This window comes from Bos indicus, chromosome 12 (genome assembly GCF_029378745.1).
Source record: "Bos indicus isolate NIAB-ARS_2022 breed Sahiwal x Tharparkar chromosome 12, NIAB-ARS_B.indTharparkar_mat_pri_1.0, whole genome shotgun sequence".
Lineage (NCBI taxonomy): Eukaryota > Metazoa > Chordata > Mammalia > Artiodactyla > Bovidae > Bos > Bos indicus.
In genome coordinates this window covers 68,911,014-68,933,807 of record NC_091771.1, presented here as the reverse complement: position 1 = coordinate 68,933,807, position 22,794 = coordinate 68,911,014, and the positions used below count along the sequence as shown (strand labels likewise).

The 22,794-nt window shown below is 41.9% G+C and overlaps 1 protein-coding gene and 1 non-coding gene across 3 annotated transcripts in view; one reads left to right on the top strand and one right to left on the bottom strand.

The window, feature by feature from the left end:
• Positions 1–201: 201 nt before the first annotated feature.
• Positions 202–22,794, bottom strand: part of GPR180 (G protein-coupled receptor 180) — a 77,263-nt gene continuing 54,670 nt past the window's right edge. For both annotated transcript variants that reach the window (XR_011569792.1, XR_011569793.1), the window contains one exon: positions 202–22,794. This exon is cut by the window's right edge. The gene's annotated coding sequence lies outside the window, so the exon portion shown is untranslated.
• On the top strand, positions 17,023–17,213 carry LOC139186323 (U2 spliceosomal RNA). The gene has a single exon (XR_011569914.1). It is a non-coding gene; the product is annotated as a U2 spliceosomal RNA (small nuclear RNA).

The window sequence follows — 22,794 nt, the reverse complement described above, 5'->3', positions numbered from 1 at the left end:
TGGAGAAATTACTAATCGTTTTAGCAAAGGTTATTCATTTGGAATCTTTCGATTTAAAGACACATGCCTCCCTTTCAGATGTAATTTCTGTGAAATGATAATAATTCAGCAGTTGGTAGAAAGAGCAGTAAACCCATATATCAAGATCACATTCCAGCCCTCTCCCATTTCTATTTCTGACACACAAAAAAGGGCAACATATTAATAAAAGAGAAATTCAGAATTTATTTTCATTTGTAGTTGACACAACTAAGAACTACTGTAAAAAAGATTATTTTTTTGACCTTTGTCTTTTTTTTTTTTTTTTTTTTTTGCTGAAGGGGAACTAAGACCAAACTATCAACCTTAGCAAACTTGAATTAACCACGATTAGATTTCTTTACATAATGTCTTCTTAGGAATGATTAGGAATGCTTAGGAATGATTGTTAGCAAGCAAAGACATATACAGGTGTATGTACTTTAATACTGGAATATAAAAGTCATTGTTTAAATATGGAGAACAATAAATCTTAGGGATATCAGAAAATTTGGGATCAACTGAGCTAAAATTTAAATTAAATGTGTGTGTTCATGTATGTGCCTCCCCTATTTGGTTGAAAGTTGTAGTAACCAGCAGACATTTACTGATAAGGGCTTCCCCAAATCAAGGACTGAGGTCATTACTGGGAAGGTCAAAGGCGATGTTGAGTTGAGTAGAGATCCATGGAATCATGCACAATGTGCAACTACATTCATCTTAATCAAAAGACAACAGAAGATCTCAGCGTTGGAAAGGCCCTTAAAGTCATCTAATCTCACCACCTTGTATTTAAAACATGGCTCTACTGATAATGCATTATCTTATGAGGGTGGAGAAGGAAGGAGTGCCTCTTGAACTGACCCAGTCTGTCTGGGGTATGTGGTAAACTTCTTGATTACTTAATATTATCTATTATCTGCCAGTGAAAAGGTTTGACCACAAATAAAGCAGAATGCCTAGATGGAATCCCTTGTTAATTGCTGAACAATACCTAAGATTGAGAAATCTGTTGTCCAGTCACTCAGTCGTGTCTGACTCTTTGTGACCACATGGACTGTAGCATGCCAGGCTTCCGTGTCCTTCACTATCTGCCAGAGTTTGCTCAGACTCAGGTCCATTGAGTTGGTGATGCCATCCCACCATCCGATCCTCTGTCACTCCCTTCTCCTCCTGCCTTCAATCTTTCCTAGCATCAGGGTCTTTTCCAATGAGTTGGCTCTTCACATCAGGTGGCCAAAGTATTGGAGCTTTGGCTTCAGCATCAGTCCTTGCAATGAATATTCAGGACTGATTTAAGATTGACTGTTTTGATGTTCTTGCTATCCAAGGGACTCTCAAGAGTCTTTTCCAGGACCAGAGTTCGAAAGCATCAAGTCTTCAGCACTCAGCCTTCTTTATAGTCTGACTCTCTCAACTGCTGGAGAAGGAAATGGCACCCCACTCCAGTATTCTTGCCTGGAAAATCCCATGGATGGAGGAGCCTGGTAGGCTACAGTCCATGGGGTCCCAAAGAGTCAGACACGACTGAGGGACTTCACTCACTCACTCACTCACTCTCTCATCTGCACATGACTACAGGAAAAAACCATAGCTTTGAATATACAGACCTGTGTCAACAAAGTGATGTCTCTGCTTTTTAATATGCTGTCTAGGTTTGTCATAGCTTATCTTCCAAGGAGAAAGCATCTTTTAATTTCATGGCTGCAGTCACCATCTGCGGTGATTTTGGAGCCCAAGAAAATAAAATCTGTCAGTTTCCATTTTCTTCCCATCTATTTGCCATGAAGTGATGAGACGGGATGCCAGAGAAATCTGAGTGTCTGCTAAAGTCAGATGCTTCTTGAGTAAGGAGGAGTAGGGGTGAGGAAATGGTGATACCCAAGAAATTTCAATATCCTCTGCCAGGTTTCCGGCAGGTCCTGGGCAGCTGCTTGGGCTTCAGTTAAAAATTCATGTCATCACTGCCGTGGTCTAACTAGAAATGATTCAAAATGCTGGCAAAGTCTCCCAGCACGTCAGTGGAGCATACCTCTGCACGAGGGCAGGAACGAGCTCCAATGGTGGAATCAAGGCAGTGGACAGGAGTTTAAGCTCTTTGTGGACAGATGACAACCAGACATGGTGATTATAACTCCATGGAGTTACAACTCAGGGATCCCACTCATGAGCGCCCCCATCTTAAAAACACCAGGGGCTCACAGATGGCAGCAGAGCCTTCAAATTACCCCTTGTAAGTCTCATGAAGTCTCGTGCAAGTGCTATTCAGATGCATTTGTGAACTAAGAGGAGCCATTCTTCTGGATTTGAAAGCCAATTGTTTACCACTTACCAGGTTTTAAAAACTTTTTCCCTTGATTTACAGAGAGTGACTGATTTGATTGACTTGTTCAGTGCCTTGAATTTCATAGCAAAACTCAAACAATGACCACTAAGGTCTGAGTTGTATGGGGAGGATTTTGGCAGCTGAGTCCACATACCCAAGGATGAAGTCCAAAGCTGTTTTATTTCCGCCCTGGTCACATTTTTTTTTTAATTTAAAATTTTTATTTTTGACTGCCCTGGGTCTTTGTTATGGCCAGCGGGCTTTCTCTAGTAGCGGGGCACAGTCATAGTTGTCTGCAGGCATGTGGAATCTTCCCAGACTAGGGATCAAACCTGTGGCCCCTGCTCAGACAGGTGGTTCTTAACCCCTGGACCATGCCCTGGTCACATTTTTATCCAGAACGTCCTACTTGTTGAAGGAAAGGGCTGGCTGGCATTTGGTCTGCTGGAGCTCTGGGCGGCCAGCTGCGCAGGTTGCACAGCACGCCTTAAAGGACAGGTGTGCCTCTTCCCTCTGATTCCTTTTGCTAGAAGGACGCACTTTCCTGATAAATGAAACCTGGGAACCTCTCTTCTCTATAATTTGCATTAGAGAATTAGGCAGAGGGCCTACAAGGCTTACGGGCCCCTTGTGCCGTTCATCTGGCATCACAGAGCTGCTACACAGCTCCACGCAGATAGCGCAATCGCCACCACGTTCAACATGGAAATTACTCTGTAATTGAACTCTATTAGACGTTAAGGTTGAGCCTCCCTGAAGGAAGAACTGTGAACATTTGGGAATATTATCTGGGAAATTTAGCTTTAAAAAAAACATTCATTTGAAATATTTGGGTGATTTATTTAAAAAGTGCTTTCCCAGAAGTTTAAAATATTCAAAGAATGACCTAATTCTTCCTTCCTATTGATATGTAGGCACACATCCTATAAGACACACTGTCTATCCTAATTGCTTAGGCATTGAATTTCAGTGCTCTCTGGAGAAAGAAGTCAGACTGAATCAATAAAAGAGAAAACGCAGGTCCCCAGCCTGGCCGCTCTCCTGAGCCACACTGTGTTGCATCTCCACCCACCTGCTGGACACCTGAACTTGGACGTTTGTAGATACCCCCAGGCTCGGCTAACTCAGTGCTCCAACCTCCCCTCTTCTACTAAATGACTCCCCCTCCTGATTCCCTGATTTGGTGCTCACAGCCACCTTCCTTCCTTTTGTCCTGAAGACTCATGAGTCCTCAAGGCACGTTGGACATTCCCTTGCACTATCTCTCACACTCCACCCTTTCTTTCAATTCCCATTGCCTCCAGACCCCTGCTGCTTCAAGCTTGGGTGATTATAATAGCCTCCTAACTAATCGCCTACTTGTTTCTCCCCCTTCAATTCACCGCTGCCACAGTAATCTTCCTAAAACACCATTTAATCATGCCAAACCCTTAATTAAAAATCTTCATTATCTCTTCATTACCACCAGGATAAAGTCCAAGCGCCTTAGTTTCCTTCCACTATCTGGCCTCAATCCACGTTTCCAGTTTCTTGCCCACTATTTCCCCACAGTCTTTGTAGACGCCACTAAAACCAGTCTAGTCACACCATTCATCCACCTGGAATGATTTTTCCAGCCTGTCACTGAGATCTGTGTTCATTTTTTGAGGCTCAGGCCAAGTTCTCCTGCCTTTTGTGAGGTTTCTTACCTGGGTAACTAAGTCTTCCTCAAAATTTCTAGAATACACAGTGTCTCGAGTCACAGCCTACCACAAGGCATTATTTAGTTCTACTTTGACTGTGTGCATGCTCAGCTGTGTCCAACTCTTTGAGACTCCATGGACTGTAGCTTGCCAGGCTCTTTTGTCCATGGGGTTTTCCAGGCAAGAAAACTGGAGTGGGTTTCCATTTCCTTCTCCAGGGGATCTTCCCGACCCAGGGATCGAACCTGCGTCCCCTGCATCTTCTATATTGGCAGGCAGACTCTTTAGAACTGAGCCATCTGGGAAGCCCCCTACTTTGACAATATGTGTCTTAAGAGCAGGGATAGTTCCAGATGCATGTTTACATCTCCCTCTCATTAGAATTGGGTTTCACTTGTGGCTCAGCTGGTAAAGAATCTGCCCGCAATGTGAGAGACTTGGGTTCGATTCCTGGGTCAGGAAGATCTCCTGGAGAAGGGAACAGCTACCCACTTCAGTATTCTGGCCTGGAGAATTCCATGGTCTGTATAGTCCATGAGTTCACAAAGAGTCGGACACGACTGAGTGACTTTCACTTCATTCATTAGAATCACACCGCCACTTACTGCCTGTCATCCCCAGTAAACACCAATTATGATGGGATTTGGTTTTAAGATATTTGCAGTTTGATGGCCAAAGGAAATAACTGTTATAGTGTATCCATTGTGATCAATCCCTATGCATGCCTGGCATATCAGATTATAAAAGGAATTCACTTGGTGTGGACGAGTGCTTGGTTAAATTCAACCAAGCCCAGAGAGATATAATAAGGGAAAAGAAATGCTGGGGAAATCATTTGCAAGGAAAGACTGCACTCTTCTCCACCTATGAGGACTAAAGAATACAATGGAGGAGACCCTCGTGCATAGTTGAAGAATGGAAGAGGTTGAAGCAGAAGCAGGCACAATCGTGTTCAGAACTGTATATCTCTGCCCCTTCTTTGCTACACTCGCCCGAGGAAGGCACAGTCCACCAGGCATGGAGAAGCATCAGGTAGTTCTTTGGATTTTCTCTTACATTTTAGCTTGGATCACAATACTGATAGCTTGTCCTGAAGAGGCTTTGTTGTTGTTCAGTCGCTAAGTCATGTCCGAGTCTTTGCAACACCATGGATTGCGGCATGCCAGGCTTCCCTGCCCTTCACCATCTCCCAGGGTTTGCTCAAACTCATGTCCATTGAGTCAGTGATGCCATCCAACCATCTCATCCTCTGTCTCTCCCTTCTTTTTTTGCCTCCAATCTTTCCCAGCATCAGGATCTTTTCCAATGAGTCAGCTCTTCACATCAGGTGACCAAAGTATTGGAGCTTCAGCTTCAGCATCAGCATCAGTCCTTCCAATGAATGTTCTTGCCTTGAGAACCCCATGAACAGTATGAAGAGGCTTTGGTGCTTTTAAAGAAAACAACCCTATAGTATCTTCCCTGTTCTCTGCAGCCAGGAGTGCATTTCATCTCAAGGGCTTTTCCCTCCAACGCTTCACCTTGACTCATGGTATCCCCTAGGGATGAAGAGCTCTCCTTGACTCCGCGGAGTCCCGAGAACGGGCACTCAGAACTCACTTGCCAGCATCACGGGAGGGAAAATTTTCCTTAGAGTCATTTGAGAAGAGAATGCCTCTTACCTGTCTTCTCTCACTTTCCTCCCACTTTGGGGGAAGAACCATCAAACAAACAAACAAAAAAACCCCAACAACTTCATAAGGAAAGCAGTAGCAGATAGTTGAGGATGTTGGGTCTTCTTTTTCTTTTCCTTTTTCTATCTCCCCAACCCTCTTACTTCTCTTTAAACACATTTCACTGGGAAACAGGAATCTGGGCCACTTGAGCATTATCATTACTTCTAAAAGCCAGAGGCGCAAATGATCACCTCTACAGTTGGCATGACCTGGGCACTAGCCTGAAGCCTTCCTATGTCATCCGCGTCCCACTGGACGGCTGTCACTGGAAGGAGCCCCCAAGGATGAGATGATGCCCTCTGACTCACTAGTCTCATTCCCCAAAGGGTCTTACCATGCGGGCTTTTGTTTGTTTCTCCTAATAAATCATCAAAAATGGTATTTCAGTCAATGAGACCTGAGGTCATACTATGTGTGCAAGAGACCCAGAAGACATCGTTTTCAAGAGCTTGAAATCATTCTGAGCAGGTGAACTGACACTCACGTGACCTATCTCCAGGTTTAGGTGACATGTAAACACTTTTACAAATGACAAATGCAATAGAGTATGTGGCTTAAGGAAGTATTCTGTGTTAGAAGGTGTCTTGTGCTGTGCTTAGTTGCTCAGTCATGTCCAACTCTTTGCGACCCCAAGGACTCTAGCCGCCTCGCCTACCCCTCCAGGCTTCTCTGTCCATGGAGATTCTCCAGGCAAGAATACTGGAGTGGGTTGCCATGCCCTCCTCCAAGAGATCTTCCCAATGCAGGGATGGAACCCATGTCTCTTGCATTGCAGGTGGATTCCTAGACGGTGTCTTAAAAGAGGTAAATTTGAGTGAGATTTTGATGCAGATGAGAGAAAGTGGAAGAGAGAGGTGTATAAAATGATACATGGCTGAGTCAGAGTAATCCCTGTAAGGAAGACAGGAGTTTGATTAAGAAAGGATTCTGGATGAAAGTTCACTTTCTCATCAGGCTTGAAACACAGTTTTAATCTAATCTAGCTTTATGTGCATGGCAACCAGCACAGTGCCAGGCACAATAAATGGGCAACAAATGGCTGATAAATTAATGCACAAGAAACTACTTAATTGCAGGATCAAATACATCTAATAAAAAGTTAACTAGTGTAGGACGTCCCTGGTGGTCGAGTGGCTAAGACTCTCTGCTACCACTGTTGGGGGCCCAGGTTCGATCCCTGGTCAGGGAACTAGATCCCACATGCCACAACTAAGAGCTTGCACGTCCCAACTAAAGATCTCACACACGGGAACTAAGATCCAGGTTAGCCAAATAAATAAATATTTTTTAAAAGTTAGTGAGTGTATTTCTAGCTTTCTTCTATCTCAGCATAAGTTTCTTTTTTCCTTCTCCTATTGCCTGCTGCTCATCTTTTTGACTTTGTGACAGGGTTGAGTGGCAAATGGAAATGCCTAGATTACTATTATACACACATCTATAATGCTCTACTTGACTCATGGAGGGTGTGAAATCAGAATGCCTCATGCACTTTGATCCCTCCATAGCAGAGAGGCTATACCAATGCTTAAGAGAGATAATATCAGTAAAGCGTGTTTAAAAGCTTTTGGTTATTGGATGGACATTAAGATCCTGAGAGACCTACCAGTCACGTTCCAGATCATTTTTGTTCTATAGGGAATTTCTCTATAAAAAAATTCAACTCACCCAGGGTTTTTTCCCAGATCAAAGTAACAGTTGTCATGATCCTGTCTAATCTGTGTACAAACTTCATATAATATAACCTCCCAGTGTGAACAGAAGACCACAACAATTTCACTCCACTTGGAAGGTCATCCATAGCGCATAGAGCAGAAATATGAGCAGGACACTCATTCTTTAGAGGGAAAAAAATAAGGAGGGCTTTCCCTCTGTGTGACCTTGGAAGTCTCCATAGTAACTGTGCTAATTAGCAGACTGTGTCTGAAGATGGGGGGGGGGGGGGAGGGTGACTGCTCCCTGACCTCCAGGCACATGAGTGCCACCTAGTGGAAATCCCACTTCAATACTTTCCAAATAAAACAAGCCCAACTGGATTCATTTCACTTCCCTTTGAAAAAGATTACTTTAAGTTCACACAGGTACATAATTTTAAATATTTTAACAAAGAATTATAACTTAGAAGTCAAAATACCAAGTCAGGAAATTTAAAAATCCAACCAATACTTTTTATCACAATTTAAGATTTCACGTATTTTCAAAGCCTGCAATGCAGGAGACCAGGGTTCGATCCCCTGGGCGGGGAAGATCCCCTGGAGGAGTGGATGGCAACCCACTTCAGTATTCTTGTCTGGAAAATCCCGTGGACAGAGGAGCCTGATGGGCTACAGTCTATGGGGTCGCAAACAGTCAGATACGACTGAGAGACTAACATATTTTCAAAAGTCCTGATATATTTTTCAAATATAAGGAACACTTTCAAAACTCAGGAAGAAAAACACAACAGGCATGGATGAGTGGGTGAGAATAGGGTGCACGGGGACAGAAAGGAGGCCTTTCATTATATACTATGTTATTTGTTTTCAAACCATATGAATGTATTGTTAATCACTAAAAAAGATTTTTAAAAGTCAGCATCTATTCATTTTGCAAGCAGCTGTGTCATTTCAGCAAAAACAGTAACACTTTTCACATTAAATCTATTTGCTAATTTGCAAAGAAAAATGTGTCCTCGTCATGAGGTTAAAGAGTTTTCTCTGTGTGAAAGTACTTGTCTGCTGAACATAGATGGCATACATAGAAACTTCATCTCAATCACAAAGACACACACACTCCCCTCCTCTGAGTTGCTTACATCTTATGTGGAGACACATCTCAACTATTGATTTTTCAGAAAACACTTATGTCAATGGTCCTCAACTTCCTTGAACAAGCACTACCAAGTACTTCACCTAATTTGGTCCTTGGACTTACTAACTAAAAAGTAAATGGATGTTAAAAGTTACAAAGCAAAGCTCAAAGAACATGTCCTTCAGGTTGCCACAATGCTGAAAGAAGACTTCCATTTATCTCCTGCAACTTGGAGAGAAAAGACGCGTGGAATCCTGAGCCCAAAGCCGCTTACTGTGGTGACAAAGACGGGAACCCAGAAATGCCAGGCTGACCTTATCAATGTTCCTGTGATACCAGGCCACCGTCAGTGTGTTCAGGGTGGCAGAGAGGGTAACGCCTTCCATCACAGCCCTAAAAGTATGATGATTTGCTTTGAGGTCATTTTCTAAACAGTTGAACTGTCTGGTTTTAAAAATGTGAAAAATATCGTGTAGTCCTGAAGGCTTTCTGCCTCTATGTGTGATTTAATTTTTTCTGTCTACAGACCACTTTGCTGTTGCTTGCTCATTGTGATGTCTGATTCTTTTGCGACCCCATGGACTGTAGCCCACCAGGCTCCTCTGTCCATGGGATTCTCCAGGCAAGAATACTGGAGTGGGTAGCCATTCCCTTCTCTAGGGGATCTTCCCCACCCAGGGATCAAACCTGTGTCTCATGCTTGGCAGGCGGATTCTTTATCACTGAGCCACCTTGTGATTTAGTAAAAGGCCCTGGAGATTCCACAATTGTTTCCACAATATTGAAACAAAGCATTACACATAAGCAAACTCGACAGCTTCTGCTAAGCTGCTGCTGCTGCTGCTGCTGCTGCTAAGTCGCTTCAGTCGTGTCCAACTCTGTGTGACCCCATAGACGGCAGCCCATCAGACTCCCCCATCCCTGGGATTCTCCAGGCAAGAACACTGGAGTGGGTTGCCGTTTCCTTCTCCAATGCATGAAAGTGAAAAGTGAAAGTAAAGTCGCTCAGTTGTGTCTGACTCTTCGTGACCCCATGGACTGCAGCCTACCAGGCTCCTCCGTCCATGGGATTTTCCAGGCAAGAGTACTGGAGTGGGGTGCCATCGCCTTCTCCCACAAGTGGGTGCAATTTTTTCAAGTTCATTTTGGAATTTTGGACCAGCTTGTTCAAGTCAATTAAGACACACAGAACCACCATATCAATGTCAATGCATTTTGGATGAATATTTGGAAAAAATGCAATTCTGCCCTATTTAAAGCATAATAATAGAAAACCCTAAAGAAAATCAGTCCTGAATATTCATTGGAAGGACTGATGCTGAAGCTGAAACTCCAATACTTTGGCCACCTGATGTGGAGAGCTGACTCATTGGAAAAGACCCTGATGCTGGGAAAGATTGAAGGCAGGAGGAGAAGGGGACGACAGAGGATGAGATGGTTGGATGGCATCACCAACTCCATGGCGATGAGTTTGAGTAAACTCCGGGAGTTGGCGATGGACAAGGGAGGCCTGGCATGCTGCAGTCCATGGGGTTGCAAAGAGTTGGACATGGCTGAGCAACTGAAATGAACTGAATAGAAAATAAAAATACATGTTTGGGATTCTGCGTATTTTAACTAGACGGATCACAGATTGTGGCTTAAACATAATCTAACTTTTTCCTTTTTTAAAATTAATTTTTATTGGTATATAGTTGATTTACAATGTTATGTTAGTTTATGCTGTACAGCAAAGTGAATCAGTTCATAATCCAATCTTATTAGTACTTTTTGGTATACCTTATGTGCCATATACCATATATGTTGTATGCCAAGTATAAGTGCTATCTTTTGTATATATGTGTGTTGTATGTATATATATATGTATATATATAACACTATATAAAAATATTCAGCAATTATTTGTGACATATGTTCATAATTTTTCCTTACTCCTATTTCCTTCAAGAATTACACTGAATAGAGGTTGACAGCTTTAAAAAAGGTAAAGCAAATATGTTTGGAAATTTTAGATACATGCATTTCTATCTTTTACTGTATAAGTTTGTGATATTATCAAAAAACTATAAAATAGGTAGAGTCAGTGATGAAGTCATTATCCTGTAAAAATGGATTAAAATAAGAGATTTTTATTTAACTGACAGCTGGTTGTGGTATTATTTAAAAAGGGGGGAATATGTAAATGGCAACTGTTGAATGATATCCAATTTACAGTCCTAGTCACATGACTACAAAGCTAAGAAGAAGTGAAATTGAACCATCCTCCAGTAAATTAAACTCATGCCAATATTCCATCAAAACTGTTGGTCCAACCATTCTCTTCATTTCCTCTGAGTTGATCCAACCCTAACCTGTCAGTTCTGAAACTGTTCTTCAAGCAACAACCGCAATCCAATATTTAGTAACGAGTCATTAAGAAGGAAAAAACCCCACAAAACAGTCAGAACTTGATCTTGGACTCTTAATTAGAAAATCTGCATCTTGCTAGAGCTATCGGCAGTAGGAGAAAAATCTTTGCTGTTTTTCTGTGTACGTGATTTTGAAGCTATTTCCTCTAAAAGCATGAGCCATTTTGGTTACTTAGTTCTTGTAGCTGAGGAGAAGCTGACATTTTCCATGAAACATTATGACTATTTTCTTTTTCAAAAAGTCTTGTATAAGACACATTTTGCCACTTACTAGATGGGTTTACAAGTCCAACTGAACGAGCTATTTGCAGCTCACTCTCCAATGAATGGATAGAAATGGTGATGGTTTCAATTTGACCATTTTAACAACTGAATTGGAGCTAATAACCTTTCTATTCAGAATTCTATCTTAGAACAAACAGCAGATCTATTAGCAAAATTATATGAATGAGATGAAGCCCTGGTTCATATATAATACTTTGAACATCTACTTTCTAACATGTAATTACACACGACATGATCTGCTTCAACACTACTTTCAACATACCCTGTGAAAATTACATTTACTTCTTGAAGAATCTCATTTTTTTCTGCAAACCTGTTTAAACCATTAGCTATGCTATTAAACAGATTAGAAGGAAGGCAAGACAAGGGCATTGTCTCAGTTTAACTTTCCCTTCCCCATTCATTTATCCACTCATCCATTCAATGATTCAATATTTATTGTCTAATAAGGGCCAGGCACTGGACATTATTTCAGCAGACAAGAGGCATAAATCCCTGCCTTCATGGCGAAGACAGACTTGAATCAAATAAACACAAAAATAAGAATCTAGTTACGAAGGAATGTAGATGAGGTGAGGGCTAATTCTGTTGTCTGGAGGAGAATAATAGAATAACCTACTTTATCTGGTGCCTGGAGTGGGTATCTTTGAGAGAGTGACATTTAAATCACCTGAAGGATGAACCTGAGGCAGCCAGGTGATGAGTGAAGTGGGTTAGGCTTTCAATAAACAAGTAATTTTTGTAGTAGAAGTTCGCAATACGTGGAACACATTTCCACAAAGAAAGTATTTGTTGTTTCTCTGAAATCTGAATTTGACTGGGTCTCTTATCTGGCAATCCCAGGTGGGGCCTGAGCCCAAAGCGTGTGGGAAGGCCTTGAGACGGGCCAGGCTGTCACCTCTCAGGAGGACGGGGTCAGGTGGCTGACAGGAGGCAATGGAAGGGCAGTGGATGAGTTGAGATAGGAGAGCCAAGAGCCCCAGGCCCCTGCATGACCTGTAGGTATCATATTTCATGCCTTCTATCTTGCCTAAAGCAAAGTTTTTGCAGTACACTAACCAGAGGCTAAATTTCAATGTAATATCATTTTTCAATTACTATTAAAAAAAAAAAAAACCCAAGAAAGATTCTCAGGAAATATATGAGCTGTTAATTCCAGAAAGATTTGCTTATTTTTTCTGAAAGACAAGCTTAAATAAGGCTTTGGCGGATAAAGCCTGTGTATGTTCAATCTCTGCTTTCCTCTTGGTTATTTCAGCCTGAATCGGCCGGGCCTGTCATGGCACATGCAGGGGGTCCTGAAAGATCCTCTCCGGGGGAAACCTACTGCACTGGCCAGCGAGGTATCCTGTGGAGGCACGTGATTCAACTCTTGCCTGTTAAATGCTGTCAATTTCAGTCCCTTTAGGTAGTCTTCCATAAACCTCTCTGAGTAGCAGATGTAATTTGGTCTTCTTAGATCTCTGAGTCAAGTAAACACGCTAGCTTCTGTTTTACAATTTTCTACCTGGTGTTAGAAATTACATCACTATACAACCTCCACTGCTATCTTTCCCTCACTCCCCTAAAAGCATGTATGAATGTCAAAAAGTTGATCATATGTTCCCAATTTATTAATATTTAGCGGGTAGCTTTTCTCCATATATAATTAAATAATATCACAAAGTCTTTGCCTCAACCCTGAAATATTCTAGAAAATAACAGAAAACTCTGCAAAGAACAAAACCGTCTCTACTCGTCAAAGAATTAAAACACAGTGATGTCAGATCTAGCCGCCACAAAGTCTCCTGGCCTGTCCTACGTGTGCATGTATGCCTCTTCCATAATTCACTGACTTAGTATTAGATAAGCTTCCTGTGTGCTACACAAAGTGTTTTCTAGCACTTTAACACGGAAGGTCAAATAGAGCCTTATTAAGTGTATTAAGTAAATCAGGCATTGAGGGTCTATCAAGTTAAAAACCCAGCACAGTGACAAATCCTAGGAGTACTTAATGAATCCTATTTAGAAATAAAAAGGAAATAATACTGGAAAGTCAAAGAATCCCTGAAGAATAGAGTTTAAATAGTTACAAACTAAGGGTTACAAATCTCATTTCCTTTTAAGATCACCAAGGATTGTTGTTCAGCATCTAAGTGTCTGACTCTTTTCCATCCCATGGACTGCAGCATGCTAGGCTCCCCTGTCCTTCACTATCTCCCGGAGTTTGCTCACATTCATGCCCATTGAGTCAGTGAAGCTATCTGACCATCTCATCTTCTGCCACCCCCTTCTTCTTTTGTCTTCAATTTTCCCCAGCATCAGGGTGCTTTCCAATGAGTCAGGTCTTCGAATCAGGTGGCCAAAGTATTGGAGCTACAGCATCAGCAGCAGTCCTTCCAATGAATATTCATGGTTGATTTCCTTTAGCATTGATTGGTTTAATTTCCTTGCTATCTCTAGGACTCTCATGAGTCTTCTCTAAGAGTGCCACAACTCAAAAGCATCAATTTTTTGGCGCTCAGCCTTCTTCATGGTCCAACTCTCACATCCGTACTTTCACATCACACCAAGGGTGTCTAGGGTGCCTTTCTGCAAATACATTTAAGGCCAGTAACCTCAAGACTGCCTTCAGCAAAAGAAAAGACCAAACACATAGGAAGTAACCCACAAAAAGAAATCTGCATTTCATATTTCTTTTGGGAGATATATTAACTTCCTAAAGCTGCAGCAACAGAGTTACAGACTGGGTGACTCGAACAATAGAAATATATTGTCTCACAGTCTGGAGGCTGGAAGCCTGAGATCAAGTTGTCGGCAGGTTTGTTCCTCTGAGGCTGTGAGGGAGAATCTGCCCCAGGCTTGACCCCCTGACTTCTGGTGGTTTGCCAGACATCGCTGGCTTTCCTTGGCTTGTAGATGCATCATGCCCATCCTCTGTCTTAACTTGGCAGCCTCCTTCTGTCCTCACACCCTCTTCCTGCCCAAAGTTCCCCCTTTTATAAGGACACTCCAGTGTTCTTGCCTGGAAAATCCCATGGACAGAGAAGCCTGGCTGGCTACAGTCCATGCAGTCACAAAAGAGTTGGACACGACTTGGGGGCTAAACAACAATAGGGAATAGTTGCATATGAAGCAAAGAAAAAAAGGAATAGAGCCCACCCTAATGACCTCATCTTGATTATCTGCAAAGAACCTATTTCCAAATAAGGCTACATTCACAGATTTTGGGGACTAGACTTTAGCATCTTTTTGGGGAACACAATCCAACTCGGATTAAGAGGTACTGGACAACCATCCAAATACTTTTGGGTTTCAAAACAGGAAGCCATGATAAGCTGGTATGATTTCCTCAGCTTCAATTTTGATTCATGAACAGTGGATGTTTGAATGCAAAAGCCTCTTAATTTAGACAGTGACAGGAAGGCAAGTGCCACACCACAAGATGCTGTTAGATCAGAGAGCTGGGCAGGAGATGATTGCAACTCATTTTCCTGACCCAATGACCAAAAATAAATTATCAAAAGCTTCAAAAAGATTGATTTAGAAAGCTACTAGTAAGGTCTGATTTTGATAAGTCATGATTCCTTATAAATACAGATTGCCTAGTCAGCTGGTGAAAAGAGACCCAGGCAAAGTCAGAGTTCTGCTTTTTGGGCACAGTCTCCTCAGACAGCCGGTAGCTTTGCTATTTTTAATATTTATTCATTTGTATTTGGCAGCGCCGGGTCTCAGTTGCCGCAGCCAGGATCTTTGTCCTCATTGCAGCATGTGGGATCTTAGGTTGTGGCCTATGAACTCACAGTTGCAGCACACGGCATCTAGTTCTCTGCCCAGGGATGGACCTTGGGCCCCCTGCATTGGGAGTGTGGAGTCTTGTCCACTGGACCACCAAGGAAATCCCCGACTGGTAGCTTTAGGAAGATAACTACAGCAGCTCTTATATCTGTGAGTTCAACCGACCATGGATAGAAAATACTCAGGGGAAAAAATTTCAGAAAAGTTGCAAAAAGAAAAACTTGAATTTGCCACTTGCCAGTAACTATCTACACAGTATTTATATTGTATTCAGTTTTATAAATAATCTAGAGAGGATTTAAAGTGTATTGGAAGATGTGCATAGGTTATGAGCAAACTCTGTACATTTTCTATAAGGGACTTGGGCATCCACGGATATTGGTATCTGTGGGGGTGGAGGGGGCAGGGTGAGCTGGAACCAATCCCCCTTGGATAAGGAACGATGATTGTAGCATTTATTAGTCCCAGCATCCTCAAGAGGGTTGGGCAAATGATCCTTAAATTCCTTCCCAGACTAATGTATCCGTCACCACTGCACACTGAATGACCTGGTGAGATACACCCATCATTCCTGAGACAGGACAGGAAGTAGTTCTTTCCAGTGCTCCAAGGTGAGACCCTCAGTCCCTAATTCATGCTGTCTGCACTCTGTATGCTCCACTGATTCAACTCTTACCTGCCAATAAACGCTACATTCACTCCCACTCACAGTGAAAGGATGGGGTCCTGGAAATATCAAGGCACTGATAACAGGAAATGAGAAATTTAGAGGAACTCTTACTTGTCAGCATGGCAAGGTGCTCCTCTCGTCTCTTAGTAGCTTCCTCTCCACTTAACAGCACTGGAAGTTACTCTGTGGACAGTCCTACAGGGGAAATGGGAGCTGAGGGCTTTGCCTGTGACAGGTGGGTTGACCTATGTAGAAGGTCAACAGGCTTAACAGGCTTAGATATCCGAGAACTAAAAGGATCATGGGCACATTAAGAATTGTCCACGTAAGTGCAGAGGAAGGGCCGATCTATAGAGTGGTCATGTCTGGGGACACCAGTCACCTTCACCAGGATGATTCAGAAACGCCTGATGGCGAGGTTGAGAGACTTACTTTTGTCTTTTCGGAACCAGGATTCTATAGAGTAGTTGTTAACACATGCATGTTTTTGTGACCATGAACACACTGTTGGCAACCTTAGCTGAGACACCACTTCAACTGGTTTCCACAAGGATTCCAATCCATATTGACTAGAAAGTGTCTTGAGAGCCTCAGAAAAGTACTGCAAATCTGGCTCCCACTTGAATCTTTGAACACTTCTTCAAAACACACAGAAGAGAATGGAAACCAGGAATATCTATGGATGAAGGCTTGGCAAGAATGTCTTTCCAACATCGTGGCTAGGGTTTTTGTAAAATTGTCCAGGAAACTGTGTCTTTTCACCTTTATATCCCTTAACATCGTTTGCCGAGGAAGGACAAATCAGGCTTCTTGGTGGCAATTACTACAGAGAAGTAGGAGTGAAGTTAGGTTTGGTGTGGTGAATTTCTTGGAATTTTCAGAGAGGTAATGTGACAGCCCTGCTTTCCATTTGGCAATGTCTACTGGAAGACAGGTTCTTTGGAGCGCTCTCATATCGGAAGCAGTAGCTGCTGTTTTCCTATCTAGTACCACACTTTTAAGCCAACAGTGACAAAGCTTCCAGCATTCCATGAAGGGATATGAATCTTCTTTGGCTGGAAGTTTAGACTGGCTTCTTGGTTTACAAGCATGGAGCAGAGATTTTTTTTTTCTTTCTGAGAACGAGTTACTGGTTCCTGCTGAGTGAGAACACCGGAATGGAATGTCACTACTCAAACCAGTAAGACTAAGATTGTCAAGTGATTTGTCCCCTGTCACCGAGATAGAGCATCAATACCACTGTCAGGACTTCTCTGGCATATGACACAAATCAGAGTTGCAGAAATCAGAGTGGTGAGCATACGTGTATCTTCACAAAAGCACACACCATAATGTGGATGGATAGGTACATGGTGTATCTTCCTGGTCTTTTGGCTAAGATCAAGTGTAGTATCTGCTCTTATCTGTTTAATATCTGATATGTCTTCTAACTGAGGAAAATGTACTCTATGGATTTTTGGAGCAGGGAGTTGGAATAGGAGCTTGCTCTGTCCACTCCATGCATCGACCTAGTATTGCAGTACCTCCAGAAACTGAAAAAAAAAAAAAAAAGAAAGAAAGGCACATGGTGTAAGGGGACTCAGTGCAGTTTCTTTTCCTTGAAAATCTTGATTAGACGTTGAGCAATCCTCTGTCAGGCAGGCTTTTGGATTTCCGATGCGGCTCTAGGCTTCACTGGAAAAAGAACAGCCACACTGAGATACACAGGAGTCCTTTATGAATCTCTGCAAACACCAACCCCAGTCCTTCCTTCAGACCAAGTTGGTGATGTGCCTCCTCCTTCGGTTGTCCTAAATTACTTTCAGTTACACATGTGTGCAAGTTACCATTTACACTTCCTTCCTGCCTCAGCTTTCCACAGCAGTGACAGTGATTATAAATGCAACTGAAGGGGGGGGTGTTCGTACACAGATAGCAGCATCCTAAATGTTGCTTTAGGGAGGAAGAATTCATGACCACTAATGGCAAGGCTAATAACAGTGGGTATAAAGAAAAGTTGGGGTGTGGGAGGAAATAGTCCTTTAGCATCCGCTGGTTTGCCCCATCAGGGGCCCCCAACCCCCGGGATCTAACACACACCTGATGATCTGAAGGAGGAACTGATGTAATGATAATAGAAATAAAGTGCACAATAAATGTGATGTGCTTGAATCATCCTGGAACCATACCCCTGCCCATCCCCGGTCCCTGAAAAAACTGTCTTCCACAAAACCAGTCCCTGGTGCCAGAAAGGTTGGGGGTCACTGATAAAGGAAGTCCTTTGGGCTGGACGGTTACATCAGTCATCGTCTGGGCGGCAGCTCACCCCTTTCCTGGTCCCATTTATCTTTCACCCAATATTGTCTATGACTCAAAGACTCCCATCCACGATAAAGACTTCAAATAGGTGGGGAGGAGAATTAGGAGCTTGTAGACATCTGGTGATAGGCGACTCAGATTTAGGCTTAGATGTTACAGGATCTTCATTTTAAAACATCAAAATGTTCATTTTGTGCAGTTTGAAATGTGAATTTCAAAGATGACCCTAATCTCAGGGGAGTAGATAGTCTGTCCCACAGATGTGAATTTCGCTAGACAGCCCATTTTTGCTCCCCCGTGAGGAATTAAAGTAGATATGCTAAAAGGTTGTACCTCTTTCAAAGCTGATTCTCCCTGTAAGAAAGTGTTAAACCACAGAAGGCGATGGAAATGGCTGATAAGGCGTCTGGTCGCTGTCACCACCTCCGTGGGTGGCTGCTCTTTTGACGCATCTGAATTTGAAGCAGGGTTGGGGGGCTGTTGGTAACAAAGTCTTATGTTCAAAATGTCCATGGTCAGAAAGGTTTGCAATATAACGAACACCCTTATCATCACTCGAATCTTTACAACAGCTTGGATGACTTTTTAATTGTGGCTTAATATAGTTAATTATGGCAAACCTTCCCTATTTTCCAGGATGATGAATTAATATTACAGATCATTAATGTTACTAAATTGGCATAATGACATAGTAGATTTAACGTCCCAGTTATGTTAAGACCTGCTTGATAATTTGGCTCTTTTGTTATTTGCCTTAAATAGGGAAAGCATGCAAGCGAGCCTTTTAACAGCGGGCTGCATGTAACTACCTGTGTCATTTTTCCTTAATAAATTATTGATATGGGAAATCCCAAACGGAGGACTTCTTCAGACTGTATGTGAAGCCAATATTTTCTTTCTAATATCCACTTCATCAGTATAAAAGTTAGAAAGCTGCAGCTCTTCAGCCAGGTTTTATAATTAGACAAGACTGCATTTTACATCTGCAAAAGACTCATGCTTAGTGGGGGAAAAATGAGAAACGTGATATGTTCCATTCTGTTGCAATGGTTATACCATTTTAATCTCTTAAGTTCAATATATATCCTCTAGCAGGCTATACTTCTAGGATTTCATTTTTAGATCCTTAAGGCTGCATATATCTGTCAAACCGACATAATGAATTTAAAGTGCTAATGCCTGGAAGACCAGAAAAACATTGAAATATATCCTTGGTTGATTAAATTACCACCTCCAGCTACTTTACATCCTTCTGTCCAAATAGATTTTCTTTTTTACTTACCAAGTGCTGGATCTGGAAGATGCTGAAGATGTAATTTTATGGTAAAAACATACACATGTCTTTAGACAAGAGCATTTTATTTAAGCATCTTTTTAAAGTCTGTAGAGTATTTCTGTGATAGAGCTTACAATTTGATTACGGAGTCTTTCAATTACGCTCAACCTGCAGGTTAATCGGTGACTTTCAAGTGTATTCTTGGAATGGAATCTATGTTAAACATTGGGGGTACTAATATTCAAATGCTGTGATAACAGTATCTAAAATAATGTGAACTTGTTTTGCAAAAATATAAAGCAACCCTGAATACTAATCTTCATGTTAAAAGTTGTTTCTTCAGGAATTGCTTAGATTGACAGACTGACAACTCAAAGGGGCAACAGTGACTCAGACACATTCCTTCTCTTAAATAGGGTGGCTTGGTCCTTTAAATAGTTAGTCTGTTACAAAAATGAAACCAGGTGCCAAATTTTACTCCTCCTTGTAAAAGGGGCAGTCAAAATAACCCTAGAAATAAAAGTGCTGTGGACCTGAGTGGGGAGAAAATATTGTTTTCTGCACTCAACTTTTACTGCTGGAATTTACGGTAGAATCAGATGTGAAATATTAGTCATGTCTTTCTATATGTCTGTATTCAAAGACTTACAGTGTACTGCCTTAAACAATCTGTACATGCTTATCACAGTCAGGTTTCAAACACACATATGAACACACACGTACACACCTGATTACATAATCACAGAAATCAGATCTACACATATTTCAGTAATTGCCCTCACACAAAGGAAAAGTAGCAGCAAACGTAGCTGCAGGACCCGGTGGGACTCATTTTCTATTGGAAGATGGCTCATTACAAGCATAGACCGCAGGATGCCTTGTCATGGCCACCAGCCTCTGGGAGGACCCATTCTGACCACACGTTCACCGTCTGCACCTTTCTGAACCTGAGCGAGGGTGTGAGAGAAGGGCTCCGCCATTTCAAGGGGAAGGTTCTAGAACCTTGCGATACTAACATACAGTGCAAAGACAGTGAGCATCAGTGGTTAGACATTGGGGTGCTGTGACGTCTGGGGGTGAAACTAAAGACTGAAATGAATGTGAAATAAAATGACAAGTATCAGAGGAAACAGGGGCAGAGACTGAAGGCAAGAGAGCAGATTTGTAGTGCTTTGAAATGAAACGTTATAATCCCTCTGACAATCCTGTTGACTATGAGCTATAGCGCTAGGAGTACAACACAGGAAAAAAGATACATTGTAGGATAAACAGCTTCTTAGAAGGTAAAACTGAATGGTCAAAATAGATGAATAAGGACACACAATGGAGAGGAAAAAAAGAAATGAGTCCATGGCAATATGAGAAAAAGGCAGAAGTGAACAGAGGACAGAAAGGCAGAAAAGAAAAAAAATGTAAATGAGTGAGACAAAAAAGCCAAAAGACGAAAAAGAAAAAAGAGAACAAGAGGGGGAAAGAAGTAATATTTTCCTTGATAAAAATGCACAAAAGGGAAGATGAACTTTGTTCTTTTTCTCTTTCTACTCTCCTCTCTTTTTCTGCTTTTCGCCTCGCAGCACGCCAGCCTAAGCTGAGAGCTGTAATGTCATTAAATTGCAAATGCTTTTTCATTTCCGACACACACTGTTTACTTATCTGGCAAAAACATATGTTGGAAGGAATCCGTTAAATTCTGCCCATTGCCTTGGGTAAAAGTGCAATGGAAACGGACCCACCGAGCGTCCTCTTTCTTCTTCTTTAGCACTCCCCTTATCTACAAGACGGCTTCGCAGAAAACTGGCTAGTTCAATGAAAAATGAAGATACAGCGGGAGATTAGGGAAGAACACTGAGCACAAAATTCCTGGAGAGAGGTCACTCCATTGCAAATGATTTCACTCCTCTAGATCTGCATAAATTACTATTTTTAAGGCATCTCCAAAGTCTGTATATTTTTCTCACTCTGTCAAACATTTAATTTCACGCCCCGTGTTCTGAATATGCTAAAATGCATATCTCTGATGCACCTTTAAGCCAGAAAAACGAATGCAAAATTGAAGATAAAATGATGTGATTTACACTACAAGCCTATTACTTGAGGTATTTACATATAGTTTACCTCTGCAGTTCTGAGGATGATTTATTAAAAAAAATCTGGATTAAGCTCATATAAATATGTATAAATCTTTGTTTAGAAAATAGATTTTGCAGCTGTTGTGTCAAAAAAGTTCTTTAAGATTCTGTGAAGAATTTTCCTTTTAGCATGCTTTGAGAGGGGAAAAAAAGGGGGACAGAATTTGACATTCTGCTTGGTGGGGTGGCGGGGAGAAAAGCGTATTCCACCATCCGGCGCTTATAAAGACTCCTTTATTGCCCTTCTTGGCCCAAAGCAGGTTGGCCCCTCCTCAATCTTTTCTTATACTTATTTAATTTCCTTTTCTCCTACCCCCCCCCCCCGTTTTTTTTGCTTGAGTCCAAATAATAGTGCCCTGGATTACTAAACTGAAATTAAATATCAGTGTTTAATGACTGAAACAATCGTGAGTCTTTTGCATGTACCCCTTCGTGTCCCTTGGCGCCTTCTGGCACCTTTACCTAATTCGCTCTCTTCCAAAATATCTTCCCAGAGACTCTGCACTGACACCAAACCCGGGACTTGCCACCCGCCGAGAGCCACTTCCAGCTACCGATTTGAAAATGATTATTAACACACTGCAAGCAAGATATCCTATCCTATGGGAAAGTAATTCTAAAAACATGATACTTCCTATAAACAATCCCCACATGTGTGTTTTTGCCTTTCTCTCTCTTTCTCTCTCCATTTCTCTCTCTCTCATCTAGAATTTTGCCTCTTTGTCTGAAAAATGCTTTCTTCAGTCCAGCCTCTTCCATACCTCTCTGATCCCCATCCCTCTGTAATCATTGTGGCGGAATTATTCTCTGCTATTTTCTTGTTAGGCTTTGGGTTTAGGAGAATTTAGATAACAAAGTTGACTAATTCAGAGCTGAACGCACATTGGACTCTGCAAATATACCTTCTGCCACATGATAAGGGCAGGGCCAGCTTCTGGGCTGCACCTGCCGAGATGCTGTGGGAACAGCTGCTTCTGGAAGCAGGTACTGGGGACAGCTATTTCTTCAAAGCCTGCATTAATCCTTTTGCAATTAAACAAGAAAGGGATGTTCACAGGCATTCGATCGCTTTCGGGGGTGGTGGTTGTGGGATGGGGGGAGATATGAGTTTGCTTCCTGAGATTGAATTCCAGTTTTGGTGTGCGGCGCCTGCTTAAAGTTGACTAAAGACAATTTAAAAGAAAGAAACTGCAGTCATTTTCAAAAGTTACGAGTCATTCTTTTTTGCACAAAATGGCCTAACAATCCCCCCTAGTGGTCCGTTTCCTGTTCCTGTGATTTATGAACACTCTCCTTTTCAAAACTGCCCACTTGGTGTGTTTATAGGCTCATAGCAAAGAAACTGGAAGAAAAAAACAAACAAACAAAGTCAGACTATTTAGAGTTGAGATGAGCTTTCCCTGAAGTCCTCCTTTCCTATGCT